Below are 15,275 nucleotides of genomic sequence, written 5' to 3' on the forward strand. Positions count from 1 at the left end.
GAAGCGGGTGACCAGCAAAACGCGTTGACCCTGATTGGAAAAAGAGTTTTTTAACATTGTCTGTCTTTGGCTGTAATGTATTTCTAACAGTACATCTTTTTACATTATAATACCATTTACAAAGCCACGCCCCCTGACAGTTAAAATCACGCCCCTAGGGTCACATTTAACCCCTTGATCACCAATACAGTTAACCCCTTCCCTGCCAGTGTCATTTGTCTGTCTTTGGCTGTAATGTATTTCTAACAGTACATCTTTTTACATTATAATAACATTTACAAAGCCACGCCCCCTGACAGTTAAAATCACGCCCCTAGGGTCACATTTAACCCCTTGATCACCAATACAGTTCCCTGCCAGTGTCATTTTTACAGTAACAGTGCATATTTATAGCACAGATTACTATAGTAAAGTCACTGGTACCCCCAAAAGTGTCAAAAATGTCAGTTAGGGGTCCGATCTGTCCGCCGCAATGTCGCAGTACCGCAAAAAAAAAACGCAGATCGCTGCCATTACTAGTTAAAAAGAAACAACAATAAAAATGACAAATTTTTCCCTTAGTTAGTAAACCCAATAACTTTTGTGCAAACCAATCAAAATATGCTTATTGCGATTTTTTTTACCAAATATATGTAGCAGAAAACAAATTGGCCTAAAATGTTTACAAAATTTGATTTTTACAATTTTTTTTTTTAGAATTTCATATAAAAGAATGTGAAAAATATTGTTATTTTTTTCAAAATTGTCACTCTTTTTTAGTTTATAGCGCAAAAAATAAAAATTGCACATGTGATCAAATACCACCAAAAGAAAGCTCTATTTGTGGGAAAAAAAGGACGTCAATTTTGTTTGGGTACAGAGCCGCACGACCGCGCAATTTTCCGTTAAAATAACGCAGTTCCGAATCGCAAAATAGGGCCTGGTCTTTGAGCAGCCAAATTCTCCGGGGCAAAAGTGGTTAATAACATTCCATTCAATTACAATATGACTTGTGTTGCAATCGTATATGCTATATTATTATTTATTTTTTATTATTATATTTGCCTTTTCCCCCTTAAAAGTGGAGTTAATCTTTAAATGTTTTCCCACCTCCTATATCATACTCAGAGATAGGAAGAGGCAGGAACTGCGCAACCAATCGTTCATTTATTAACTGCATAACCAGCTGTTCATTGATCATAACTAGAGTAGATACATTTAAGGTGTTGTTCTTAAATACAAATTCCAATTTCTAGTTGAAGATCCCCGGAGTAACTTTAGAAACATAGTTGGTCTGTAAGCAGCCACTCTAGATTTTTTGCTCAACTTCAGTTTTCATAAAGCAGGCCAACTATCCTTCTTTGATCACATCATCAAAGAAAAGATAAATCTAACAAGCACTGTGGCTAGGGTCTGGGACCTACAAAATTCTAAAAATAGAGCTGAGTTTTAAGGTACAAAGATCATACAGGTACAACATGCGTCTCTTTGTGACCACTGATCCCAGAAGAACTAGAAATTGGCAAGACAAGATTTTCATATATTCTTACAAACATATATCTTCCAACACTACATTAAAAAAAGATGAATAAACTTTAAAGCATAACTTTAATTTTGTTGAGAAAAAAACATCCCCCCTCTCTATGTACATTACAAGGAAATTAACAAACTTTGTTGCCGATTCCTATCTTTTGTTATTCTAAAGAAATCACAGTTTGTTCCTCTGTGCCTCTGTACTGAGTGGGTCAAATGGGAGTGGTTTCATAATTATCTATCAGCTGTGGCAGCTGCAGGGCTCTAATGAGCAAATCCGCTGGGCCTGCATCCCTTCAGATGTGTTCCTATTGGGAGTATCTCACCCAAAATGACATTTTTGTTGCAGGGGATGCCAGAAATCTGACTTGTATCTCAGGCAGACTTCTGGGAAAATTGGTGAGCCAATCACACAAGCAGGAAATGATGTTTCTGGGGTGTGGTCAGTACACATTCTGTGTATGGAACAGCTCCAGGTAGCCATATTGTATTGCATTTTCAGAAAATTACAACAGCTGCAGATTGAAAAGGAAAGGTCATTTTTAAAAACATTCAATTACAATATTTGTGTCACAATTGTATACGCTACATTGTTTGTTCTTTATTTATTTTTTTCCCCACGAAAGTGGATTTACCCTTTAAAATAGTGTCAACGGGTCTGTGGTAGTGAGCCCTTATAGATCCCCAGCTCGGGATTCCCCAGGGCACGGAGTCTAAGCCCCAGCCTGCTTCTTCACCAGGGCCCCTGATGGTGGGGATGGACTTGCAGCAGACTGGAACCAGGTCGCGGCCCCCAGGTAGGCCCAGCTGAGAATGTGGAGACCGCTGGCATGTGCAGGGTAAACAGGAGACTATAAGGAGATCCAAGAGACAAGCCGAGGTCAGGACAGGCAGCAGACAAACGTAGACGGAGAAACGAAGCCGTGTCGGTACACAGGAGATCAGATACAATAGCCAAGGGATACATGGATGGGAGCTCAGAGAACAGTGAAGTTGCTCAAGCAAGGAACAGTGCACTGAGCATGTGTATATATAGGGAAGCAAACAGGGAGGTGACCCAGGAAGTAATTGACAGGAACAGGATATAACCCACAGTGGAGCAGGCGACGCCCATAGGAAACAGAGAAGCCCAAACACCACATGTGAAGGGAGGCAAAACAGAAGCACTGCAGCAAGGAGGTAAGAATATACAGACAAAACTATAGGCTAAGTTGTGACAAATAGATGTAAACCATAACCAGATGACAGTTTGTTAAAATGACATTCAATTCCTTCTATAAGCTTATTGAAGTGACTGGCCTCAAGTGATTCACAGTGGTGAATTAAATCCTCCTATATAAGTTGTATCTGTGTATCTACTGCACTCTCTCCTCTATAGGCTTTCACAGTATACAATTTAGATGGTACTTTGCAGCTTCCAGGAGGCAGGGGTGGGGATCTGGTGTTACACACTGCACAGCGCCCAGCACAGAGCTGAGTGTAATCTGAGAACTGAGTCACCTGCTGTGTGCTAAATGGAGGGAGGGTTGGGACAATCTCCAAGGATTGTGTGGCACTGGGAAAAACTCAGAAATGGATCATGCATATGGCCAAGTAAGAAAAGAGCAGGCAGAATCCACAATAAGAGCTAGAAATTGAGGCAAATGTACACTGTAGAAGGATATGCCCTGTTTATTTTTAATTGCTGGGTTTACAAAAACTTTAAGTGGCTTTGGTGTTGATTTACTAAAGGCAAATAGACTGTTTACTTTATAAGAGAATTATCCCCAGAGCTTAGTGAATGAGATGAATCTCTACTGACGTCCATCACTCACCATGCACAATCTCTGTAAAAGTGAATGTTTGCCACATTCACTAAGTTAAGGGAAAATTCCCTCATAAACTGAATATTCAATTTGTCTTTAGTAAATCAAGCCATGTGCATTATACACAATTGTCATGTTCATTTTTTACCATAATGAATAAAATAACATCACCGACCCATGCCTGCACACACAATGTGCATTGACAGGACCACTTGCAGTCTCCACCCAGGGCACATGTGACAAGATGACAATTGCGGAGTGTTTTTTTTAAACACAATTGTTTGGGAAAATATACACCTTTTTGAATTTTAATGCAAAAAAACACAATACATAACCCAATTGTTTTGTAAAATATAAATGAAGTAAATATGTCACGCTTTAAAACTACGGACCCCCATGCCACGGCGACAAACAATATAGATTTCACTATCGAAAAAGCAATGTTTTTTTTTTTCAATTAATGAAAGTGTATTTCTTAAAAAACAATTGAAAGACTGCTGCGCAAATACCATGTGACATAAAAAATTGCAAAAACTGCCATTTTACTCTCTGGGGTTTCTGCTAAAAAAAAAAAAATATATATATATATAATGTTTGGGGATTCTAAGTAATTTTCTAGCACAAAATACTGATTTTTAACTTGTAAGCAACAAACGTCAGAAAAAGGCTTAGGCATGAAAAAGTGGCCACAGCCAGAAATGCTAAGGGTGTCTTTCACAGCGATTTCTCATCAAAGTAAAGCACGGAGACATGGATGTATGATGGATTTTGATTTGAATATTCAAAATGAATTAAAAAACATTTTCAGTTTGTGGTGCTCAGGTGCAGTGTAGTTCTGCTTTGAAGCTTTTAGGAAATTTGAATTCAGATCAGGCTAAGATTGGGTTTAGCTCTACTTTAACATAACATGCAATTTCCTGCATATACTTACATTTACAAAGCAGGTTTATGCAACTTATAGTTCACCATCAGAGGAATAAAAAAACGAACTAATCTATCTAACCTACCTACAGTACATCCTCTAAAATCGCTCTGTTGTCTTTATGAAACTTGTCTGCTGAAGATCACCCCTTCTATGCAGAGATGTATAGTAACTTAGTAGAACTACTTCACTACTGTACTTAAGTACCGAAAGGCGTTATCTGTACTTTCCTGGAGTAGAATTTTTTTTCCTACTTCCACTTTTACTTCACTACATTTTTTCGATGATTTCAATACTTCTACTCCAATATTTTTTTTTTTGTGCTGCATAGTTACTCGTTACTATTTTAAAAATTATCACTGCCAGAACAGTAGATGGCAGGTTTCATGAAGCTCAAAACATGTGTATTATCAGCGCATACGAAAATAAATGCTACTGTATGTATAAATAAAAGCTGCATTTGAAATAATAAAAAACAATATGATGTTCAAACTTTTGACTTCTTTCTTTAATAACTACATAACACAGTACTTGTACTTTTACTTTCAGTACTTGAGTAGCAAAATGTTTAAAAAAAATACTTGCAATACTTAAGTACAAAAAATGTTGAATACTTTAGTACTTCTACTCAAGTCACTTTTTGATCAAGCACTTCCACTTCTACTCAAGTCACTTTTTGATCGAGCACTTGTACTTTTACTCAAGTATGGGTTTCGAGTACTTTATACAACTCTGCTTCTATGGGATGGAAGGAGGTAGTAAGATCAGCATTTTCTCTAAGTGTATGCAATCTTTGACTTATCAGTACCGCCAAAAATAGGCATTTAAGCCACATTTTTATTCCCCCCGACCACTTAAATCCCTATTCTCCAAACATAATCCATACACATCCACTACATAAGTGCACTGTAATCTGCGATCTGCACTTTCTCTAAATGTATGCAATCTTTGACTTATCAATACCGCCAAGTCTGGAGCACCTGCAGGGTACACTACTGTGAGAAATGGTGGCATATAAAAACGGGTCCAAAAGTGTTCTATATACAAAAAAACGATTTTCCTCTTTAACACAATTTCCTAAAAAAAAAAAAAAAAATGTGTTATTGGTAGTTAACATTTATTAATATAGTATTAATGATTTGATATTGTTTTCTGTCCTGTATTGGTGAAAGTGAAATTTAGGAGGTAGGGGACTCTCTCTATCTTGTAAGGCACACCCATAGGCCTTTTACACAGAGGCTTTAGTATGTGAAAGGACTTATTTACACTCGTGGGTGGAGGCTTGGGAAAAATAGGCAGTTAAGCCACATTTTTATCCCCCCCCCCCTCCCCGACCACTTAAAGAGGTTGTAAACCCATACAACATTTTTTTTTTTTTTTGCAACCTGTAAGAGAAACAGATAATGAGCTAGTATGCATCGCATACTAGCTCATTATAAAATACTTACCTTAGAACGAGCCCCACGCCATGCCACCCGCTTACCTGTATGACGGGCGACATGTCCAGTCGCCCGTCTTCCGGGATTGCGGCATCTGGCCATCTGATTGGCCGGAGCCGCGGTGACGTCACTCCCACGCGCACGCGCGCGGGAGCAGACAGTCACGGCACGGGGCTCTGAAGAAACGGCACCAGCGGCCGTTCCTTCAGAGCGCATGCGCCAGTGACGTCACTTGCTGCATGTAAGGTAAATATCTCCTAAACGGTGCATGTTTAGGAGATATTTATAGTACCTATAGGTAAGCCTTATCATAGGCTTACCTATAGGTAAAAGTGTCAGAGGAGGGTTTACTTCCTCTTTAAATCCCTATTCTCCAAGAATAATCCATACACATCAACTACACAAGGGCACTGTAATCTATTTTTCATGAATTAATTTCTTAAGATAGTATTATAAATGGCGCCACCTATGATTGAATATCATAATATTGCTGCCTTAAATCTTGGTGAAACCAAAAATAATTATATATAGGTTATTTTGAGGCGCTGTTAGAAATGTAATTAGATCAACCTTGAACTCCTATTATATTGTACAGTAGTGCGAGAATTATATAAACTCAAAAAACTATACAAGCTCCAAATATAGTATTACACAAAATTCCAATTTTCAACATTGTCCTTAACAACTTAAATTCTTCAGATCACCCCGTGTGATAAGTGCTCTGTATTCCTCTTAAATGTAGGTGCTCCTTATTAGTGCTCCTCCATCTCTTTTCAAAAGGGGCCACTCACCAGATAGCTGAGGGCCACCAGGACCCGTATCACTTTGAATAGACTCCCTTTTCTCCAAAGTCGACTTAAATGCCCTTATATTGCCTCCTAGGTTTAATGGCAGGATGGAAGGTGTCCAATCAGCAGTAGAAGTTTATCTCCCAGATTTCCAAAAAATATAAAATAAATGGATAATCGCGCAATACAGTTTTATTAAGATAGTAATTAAAAACATTCAGTTAAAAACTCACATGTACTTCTGCCTTGTATGTGGCACCCACTTAATTTGCCTGGTTTATTGGAAATCGCCACTCCGTGCCAGCGTGCATTCCACCTGCGTTCCTCAGGCCGGACATGACAAAACCAGAATTTCCTCCTGTGTTTTTCTGCCTCTTTGCAGGGTCGCTGATAAGAGGATAGCATCAGTCCTCCTGTATGGGGCCAAAGCCAGCAGGGGAGGGGGCTGGAAAGCAGAGCAGGGGAATTGGATAAGGGCAGGCAGTGAAGGGGGTGATCAGTAAAGCAGGGGGGGGGCAATTAGAGGAACTGGAAAAAAGCTGCTTTTAGTTGCTGTGGGGAGAGACACACAAGGGATCAGTTCCTATAATTGAATGCCCCACCCCCCATACCTCACTGGTCCCATTCCCTGGCCAGGATTCGATTCCCCCTGCTGGGCACTAATAACGATTTTCGTTTTTTTTTAATGAAAATATAATTTTAATATTTTTTGGGGGGCCCTGTCAGATAGGTTAAATGGAGTCCTGTGATCTCCAACAGCAGGGGGCACACTGACTTGGTGCATCATCCAACATAAAATTTATTGAAGATAAATAAAATATATAACTACTCACAAGTGTAGCAAAATCGCTCATCAAGCCACCACAAGTGGCTACAATCTCCCAGCTTTGCCAAAGCCTCTAGCCCAAGGAGGACCTCACCAGGGTCCCTGCTGGCTGACATGTTTAGAAGGATGTCCATCATCTTTAGAGCCTTCTTCTTTGGCTCTGGAGAAGGACATCCTTCAAAACCCATCAGCCAGCAGGGACCCTGGTGAGGTCCTCCTTGGGCTAGTGGCTTTGGCAAAGCTGGGAGATTGTAGCCACTTGTAGTGGCTTAATAAGCGATTGTATTACCTACACTTGTGAGTAGTTATATATTTTAATTATCTTCAATACATTTTATGTTGGATAATGCACTAGGCCAGTGTGCCCTCTGTTTTTATCTGTCTTCCATAGTGTTCTGAGGACAACCCCAGTACTAGAGGGCAGCAAAGCTGTGTAATAATATCCACCTGTGACTGTAGAGTTCTCTTCTGATTTGGACTATCACACCAATGCGCAGGAGAATATTATTGTTGTAATTTCGAACAGCAGCCCTGACTCCTTGTAACACATCCTCTGTGAACCTCTCATTTCCCCCTCAATTCCTTTCGTTTGGAATGACCTATGAATTTAGTTGCAGCCATGCACAATGTTCTGTGCACACTACACAGTCCATAGGCCCTTGTCCATTCCAGGAGCGAGCAAGAGAGAGTGGCAAATTTCATACATACAGTGGAAATATGGAGAATTAATGTAACAGGAGGTAGAAGAGAAATCCTGGACAGCTGCACTCTGAACTTAACTGTCTTTATTAACATCCAAAGCAGTGCTCCATACAGTGAAGAAAGAGGCAAGGATGACGCGTTTTGCCGGTAAGCGCTTATTTATGACTAACCTCTAACAGGAAGTCACAGCAGCAAAAGTCAGGAATTTGGTGATTTAGAGGAGGCTGAGGGCAGTACAAGGTACTTTTTGAGTTAAGAATACATACTCAAAAGGAAATTATTAACCAGAGTTAATTGTCACTTTAAGCTGCCATGGTCGTGCTTTGCTTCGTCGCTACAGCAAGTATTATACCTCCATCACGTTTGGCGGGTGATTTCGGTGAATGAGGCCTCACTGCAACCTCCCTGCAGCTGCATGAATTGTATGCTGTTAAAGGAGGTGGTATATCACTTCCTCACTGCTTGTAAAATGCCTGTGAAAAGCAATCCACTCCTGATCTCTTTTCCGAGGGCTGGCAAGGCCTGCTACAAGTGTAAACTTAGCCTAAGAGCAATTTGTACACCAAGCCTTTACAAGGTATTTACAAAGCTTTTTATCAAGCTTCAAGCTGTTTTGTTGATGCATTTAAAGAAAACTTCAGCTCAAGCAGGGAGTCAAAGTATAACTAAAGGATAGTTTTGGATAAAGTGGATTAGAACACCTGTCAGTTTTTATTGCGGTCTGTGCCTCCGTTAAGGAGATTCGCCCTCTCTATTTGTCCTGTTTACCTTTATCATTGAAAGTGAAAGTAAAAGAAAACCCCACATTTTGGGTTGACCCTAGAAAAGTAACAGAGGGGAAATACTCCTATGGGGACACTAGCTCTGGTGACCTGGGGGTCCCCCAAGGAACTTAATTTGCAGGGTTTTCTTCTCTGTTTGGCAATGGGACAGAAAGTGAAGGGAAATCTCCACAATGGGACACAGACGGCAAAAAAAAAAAAAAATAAATAAAACTGACAGGTATTTATAAAACTTCCTTGCTCTTTCCAACCCTAGTTCTACCTTAACCACTTCCAGACCGTCCACCGCATATATACTGCAGCAGGGCGGCCCGGCTGTGCAGAATCACGTATAGGTACGTGATTTTGTGCAGGGTTTCTCGGGGGCATGCGTGCGTCCCTCCGACTGTGATGAGACACAGTGCGAGCCAGTCAGCGGGTCCGGTGGCCATGATGCCCGCCGACCACCTGCGATTGTGCAGGAGATTGACAGAACGGCTGTTCTGTCACAGGGGGAAGAGTGAGATCTTGTGTTTCAGCTAAAATGAAACACAGATCTCTCTTTTCCTCTAGCACATCCATCCCCTACAGTTAGAAAGCACTCCCTAGGAGCACACTTAACCCCTTGATCGCCCCTAGTGTTGACCCCTTTCCTGCCAGTGTCATTTATATAGTAACAGTGCATTTTTTCTTAGCACCGATCACTGTATTGGTGTCACTGGTTCCCAAAAAGTGTCACTTAGTGTCAGATTTGTCTGGCACAATGTTGCAGTCCCTCTAAAAATCGCTGATCACCACCATTATTTGTCAAAACAATAAAAAAAATGCCAACAATCTATCCCATAGATTGTAGATGCTATAACTTTTGCACAAACCAATCAAAATACACTTATTAGGATTTTTTTTTTTTTTTTTACCAAAAATATGTAGCAGAATGCTCAAATTGATGAGAAAATTAGATTTTTTTATATTTTTTTTATTGGGAATGTTTTATAGCAGAAAGTAAAAAATATTGTTTTTTTTTTTTAAACTTACTGACTTTTTTTGTTTTTTAGCGCAAGACATAAAAACCGCATAGGTTATTAAATACCACCAAAAGAAAGCTCTATTTGTGGGGAAAAAAAAGTCATGCATTTTATTTGAGTACAGTGTCGCACGACCGCACAATTGTCAGTTAAAGCAACACAGTCCTGTATTGCAAAAATGGCCTGGTCATAAATGTGGTAAAACCTTCCGGAGCTGAAGTGCCTAAACAGATTTTAATAGGAGCAATGTAACTTTAAACAACACATGGTCCTTGTATAAGAAGCCTGTGGAAACAAGACCTAACGCATACTAAATATGACCTGTAGGTGGCAGTGAAGCTAATAGCTCAAATTGCAAACCCTGGAAATAAAGTTTTTGCTGGCAAAAAAATTGTGATTATTACTATTATTTTTTTTTTATCTTTAAAACTGGCTGAAGTGTTGAATCTTCCCAGTCTTTAATCATCTCCTATAGTTTACTACACAACTGTCTGTATGATAAATTCTTGGCTGATTATCATCTCAACTATTTTACATGACCTTCTATTAATAAAAAACAACGCCTGATATTCTAAAATGAAGAGAACAGAAACTTTTTTCAGATAGCTTACTTAGCACAAATGTCATGCCAGCAGATGAAATTGCTTTACAAGCTTATAATACAAACTCCACCTAAAACTTAAAGAACTGATGCGTCAGCATAAACCTCAAGATACAAGATCAAACTACAATGGATCCACGTCCTGTCACTAACCCAAGGCATAGAACGCATGAAACAAAATTGTCAATGCACAAGGGGATTACTGAAGATGACTCGGAAACAAAATTAAATGTATTTTTACTCCCGCACAGAGTAATGTGGAATGCGACATTTATGGATGCTTTCAGACTTTTTAATAGTGAAGTTCTACAGGCAATCTATACAAAGACCTCCTTTACTATTGGTGACAATACTTTTTGAACATGAACCTAAATCAGCCTTTAACTTGTAGCTCATATGTGAACCAGAGAGCTTCAAAGACAGTTTTAAAGTGTAAAGGGAATCAGGTCATCTGGGCGGTAGGGAGAAATTCCTACAAAGCTAGAATAGAGGGGCTCAGGAGGTGGGAGGAAATTTTTAGGAAAAGTCAAGATTATTATATTTTTATACACGTTTGGATCTATTAATTCTCTTGATGTGAATTTCATAGTATTGCTCTGTGCATGTTTAGCCCATTAAAAAAAAAAAAAAAAGTTTAATGTGTAACAAAAGGCAATTTTTTTTTTTTTTTTTTTTATTACTATCATCCCCTATCCTTTTTTTATTAGTGTCCCCATTTGTGAGATTCACCCTCTCTAATGCCCTATTTACCTTTATACTTCAGAGTGAAAGTTAAAGTGATTGTAAAGTCTAGTTTATTTGCGTTAAAAATAATAAACAATTTATACTTACCTTCTCTGTGCAGTGGTTTTGCACAGAGCAGCCCAGATCCTCCTCTTCTCGGGCCCCTCTTCAGCACTCCTGGCCCCTCCCTCCTGACGAGTGCCCCCACAGCAAGCAGCTTGCTATGGAGACACCCCAGCCAAGCCGCAGTTCCCTGTGTTCCCTCAGACATGGAGCTGTGGCCCGGCCCCGCCCCCTTTCTCTCCTCATTGGCTCACTGAATTAGATTGACAGTGGGAGTCAATTGTCCTGTGCTGCCATCTTAGCCAACGAGGAGGGAGAGTCTCAGGCAGCTGAGACACTCCTGCAACATCGCTTGATCGAGATGGGCTCAGGTAAGTATTGGGGGAGGGGGTGGCATGGAGGCTGCTGCACACAGAAGGCTTTTTATCTTATTGCATAGAATATATTAAGATAAAAAAAAAACTTCTGACTTTACAACCACTTAAAAAACTCAAAATTTGGGGTTGTCATCAAAACAGGAATTGAGGGGAAATCCTTAAATGGGGGCAATAGTTCTGGTGGTCCTGGTGACCTCCAGGGATTTCCTCTTTTGACTATGGGACAGGAAGTTGAAGGAAATCTCCCTAGTGGGACAGGGGTTATAACCCCTCTATACTCTATCCAAAATAAAAGGTTTGCCTTTAGTTCATCTTAAGGATGCTCATATAGGCAAACTCAATGAGCTGGTACAAAGTAGTTAATCAGTATGACCAGCCACTATCACTGCTAGATGCTGGTATACAGGCACAGGGCAGCACATCACCTGTGGTGCCTAGTGGGGCTTGTTATACAGAAACTATATTTTATACCCACCATTGGTTTTCTAATAGCAGCATAAGTGTTTAGCACTTATACTAAGGGTCTTTGTCAATGGGGCTTGGTCTTTGGTTGATGAACAAATGAAGCTTGATTTTAAATGCACTCTTTTTGCATCTGAGATCAGTTTGAGATATTTTTGAGATCGTTCATATTTTTGGTATAACAATGGCTTGTAGAGTCATTATCACATAGGCCCTAATAAAAGTTGTGGTATAGCAATGACTTGTAGAGTCATTATCACATAGGCTCTAATAAAGGTTGGGGTATAACAATGACTTGGAGAGTCATTATCACATAGGCCCTAATAAAGGTTGGCGTATAGCAATGACTTGGAGAGTCATTATCACATGGGCTCCACTAAAGTTTGGGGTATAGCAATGACTTGTAGAGTCATTATCACATAGGCTCTAATAAAGGTTGGGTTATAGCAATGACTTGTACAGTCATTATCACATAGGCCCTAATAAAGGTTGGGGTATAGCAATGACTTGTACAGTCATTATCACATAGGCCCTAATAAAGATTGGGTTATAGCAATGACTTGGAGAGTCATTATCACATAGACTCTAATAAAGGTTGGGGTATAACAATGACTTGGAGAGTCATTATCACATAGGCCCTAATAAAGGTTGGCGTATAGCAATGACTTTGGAGAGTCATTATCACATAGGCCCTAATAAAGGTTGGCATATAGCAATGACTTGGAGAGTCATTATCACATAGGCCCTAATAAAGGTTGGGTTATAGCAATGACTTGGAGAGTCATTATCACATAGGCCCTAATAAAGGTTAGCATATAGCAATGACTTGGAGAGTCATTATCACATGGGCTCCACTAAAGTTTGGGGTATAGCAATGACTTGTAGAGTCATTATCACATAGGCTCTAATAAAGGTTGGGTTATAGCAATGACTTGGAGAGTCATTATCACATAGGCCCTAATAAAGGTTGGCGTATAGCAATGACTTGTAGAGTCATTATCACATGGGTTCCACTAAAGGTTGAGGTATAGCAAAGACCAATATAACCATTGTCATATTGTGAATCTTGCAACCTAGAGTCCTACAAGCCTGGTTTGCCAGTGTGTGTTAAACACATCTAATGCAGTTAATACCAAGGTTATGAATATAGTCATGGAATTCTGGAAAATTATTGATTACTGTTATAGTGTGCAGCAGGTCCATCAAAATAAGGAAACAGGTTGACTGTAGTAAGAATAAAAGTCACCAGAAAAGTTTACATATTTTTAAGATTATGTGTTTTCTAATTCATTGAAAGCTACAGCAATAACTGAGGAGCTTTTCAAACTCTCCCATGTTTTTCTGTCTAATGCATTTTTTTCAAATATTAACAGTGTTTGCCAATTAATCAGATTGGCCTTGTAGACCAAAATAAACAATGATTTCCTTTGATTCTGAACTGAGGCCCTCTTTCTGTACCATTAGTTTAGATTTTGATAGCTGGTATTGCAGCTTGGCCACCCTTATATTATTACATCATCTCTGTAACAGGGGAAAACTTTATTTTCTGGGCAAAGGAAAACAACAGCGACACAAGCAACCTGCTGGTATTTATGATTAAATGCAAGACAAAAAGTACATTTCTACCACTGCATCCAGAAATAAAAAACACTACACCTTTTCACTAAGCCTGTAAAGCACCATTAACATATACAATTCTTTTACATGTACTAGACATCTACTAGGCAGTGGGTGCAGTATGGTATACAGTTAGTTAATCATTTAAAATAAGGAAACTGTGTGCAGGGGATGGGATTAAACTGTTTTAGGCGAAATTAGGATTTTGCACAAAATCACTGGGTTACCAGTTTTAATAGAAATGCCCCTTGTTCGTTTAACCTCTTTCTAAACTCTCTTTGATCTCTTTGTTATTAGGAGCTGTGCCCATAGATGTTACCAACCAACCAACCCACCTACTTCTGAAGCCTAGTATTATTATACAATACATGCAAATACAGTGCTCCACCAATAAACCTATGTGGTGGAACTTTAGTTGTCTGAGCTTGAATATAGCAGACACATGGGATAAATCATAGTTGTTTCCAAGAGGCTTGTGGGCTCCGATTTGGATTTTCCATTTAGAAAAAAAATTATCTTTAAGATAAGCACTTCCCTGCAAGTCCTTCGAATATTTGAGAGCATACCAATCTGTATTGCAAATCATTCTGGCAATGGTAAGTACTGTATCTTTTTCGTAACACAATTCTTGTTATTTTACTTTTCTCTTTTAACCCAGTAAATTAAAGAACAACTAATTACAGCTGAGCAGTTTACCCGACTACCCCAAGGGTGCAACATAATTCCTGTGGAATATGTCTAATGTGACATGGAAATGGAAACTGGAGATAGCTATCCTATGGAATGAACTGAACCATAATTAATTCCTTCAGAAAATATAATTACAAGAGAACCCATGATTAATTCTCAGTACATATCTTGTGATATCCTATTTAATTTTCTTTCCAATAATTATGGAATGCCAGTTTTGGGTAATATATTGTTGGCTTCTCACCGTGTTGAATGTGTGAAACTGCCATTGGTTTATAGATTGATTGTAATAATAATATTCCAAGGAATTTACCAAGTTCAACTTTGTTTCCCATAATTCTTTTTGAGGAGCCCCTAAATGTTTTTACTGTAATCTCCTATTACAAAAATCCTCTGACTGTTCAAATATGGTACAATATATTATAGCTCCTTGGTCGTATTGTCTTCAAGTGGCCTCAGTCTCAATTTTTTGTATCAGGTAGCCAGGTCTTAACTTATTCTTCTGTCATGCTTCCATATAGTATATACCTTTAATTACAATGCAGAAGGTGGAGGAAAATGCTGCTGTCTAGTTTATTTACTTGATGCAGAGACAACACCTTGTGGACAGGTATTAAGTAATTACTTAATAAGTTTAAATATCGCCATAGACAAGAATGTATGATCTGACTAAATAGATGCCTACTAGTTGGCTGGCTGTCCTATAAATATGTATGCTTTAGATCAGGCATGTCCAACCTGCGGCCTGAGGGCCGCATGTGGCCCAGAACCTCAGGCAATGCGGCCCACTGCCCCCTGACAATTTTTGCTGGGGAGGAAGGAAGTCAGGTCGGGGGCACTGCCACAGCAGCTTCCACCTAATGGTAGGTAGAGGCTGCCTTAGAGGGGGGGGGGGAGCATGTGCAGTGTTTCTGACTCCTATCACCATGACCACTTGAAATCACTGAGGTGGTCATGGTGGT

Source organism: Pelophylax lessonae, assembly GCF_965119305.1.
Source record: "Pelophylax lessonae genome assembly, chromosome: 2".
Classification (NCBI taxonomy): domain Eukaryota; kingdom Metazoa; phylum Chordata; class Amphibia; order Anura; family Ranidae; genus Pelophylax; species Pelophylax lessonae.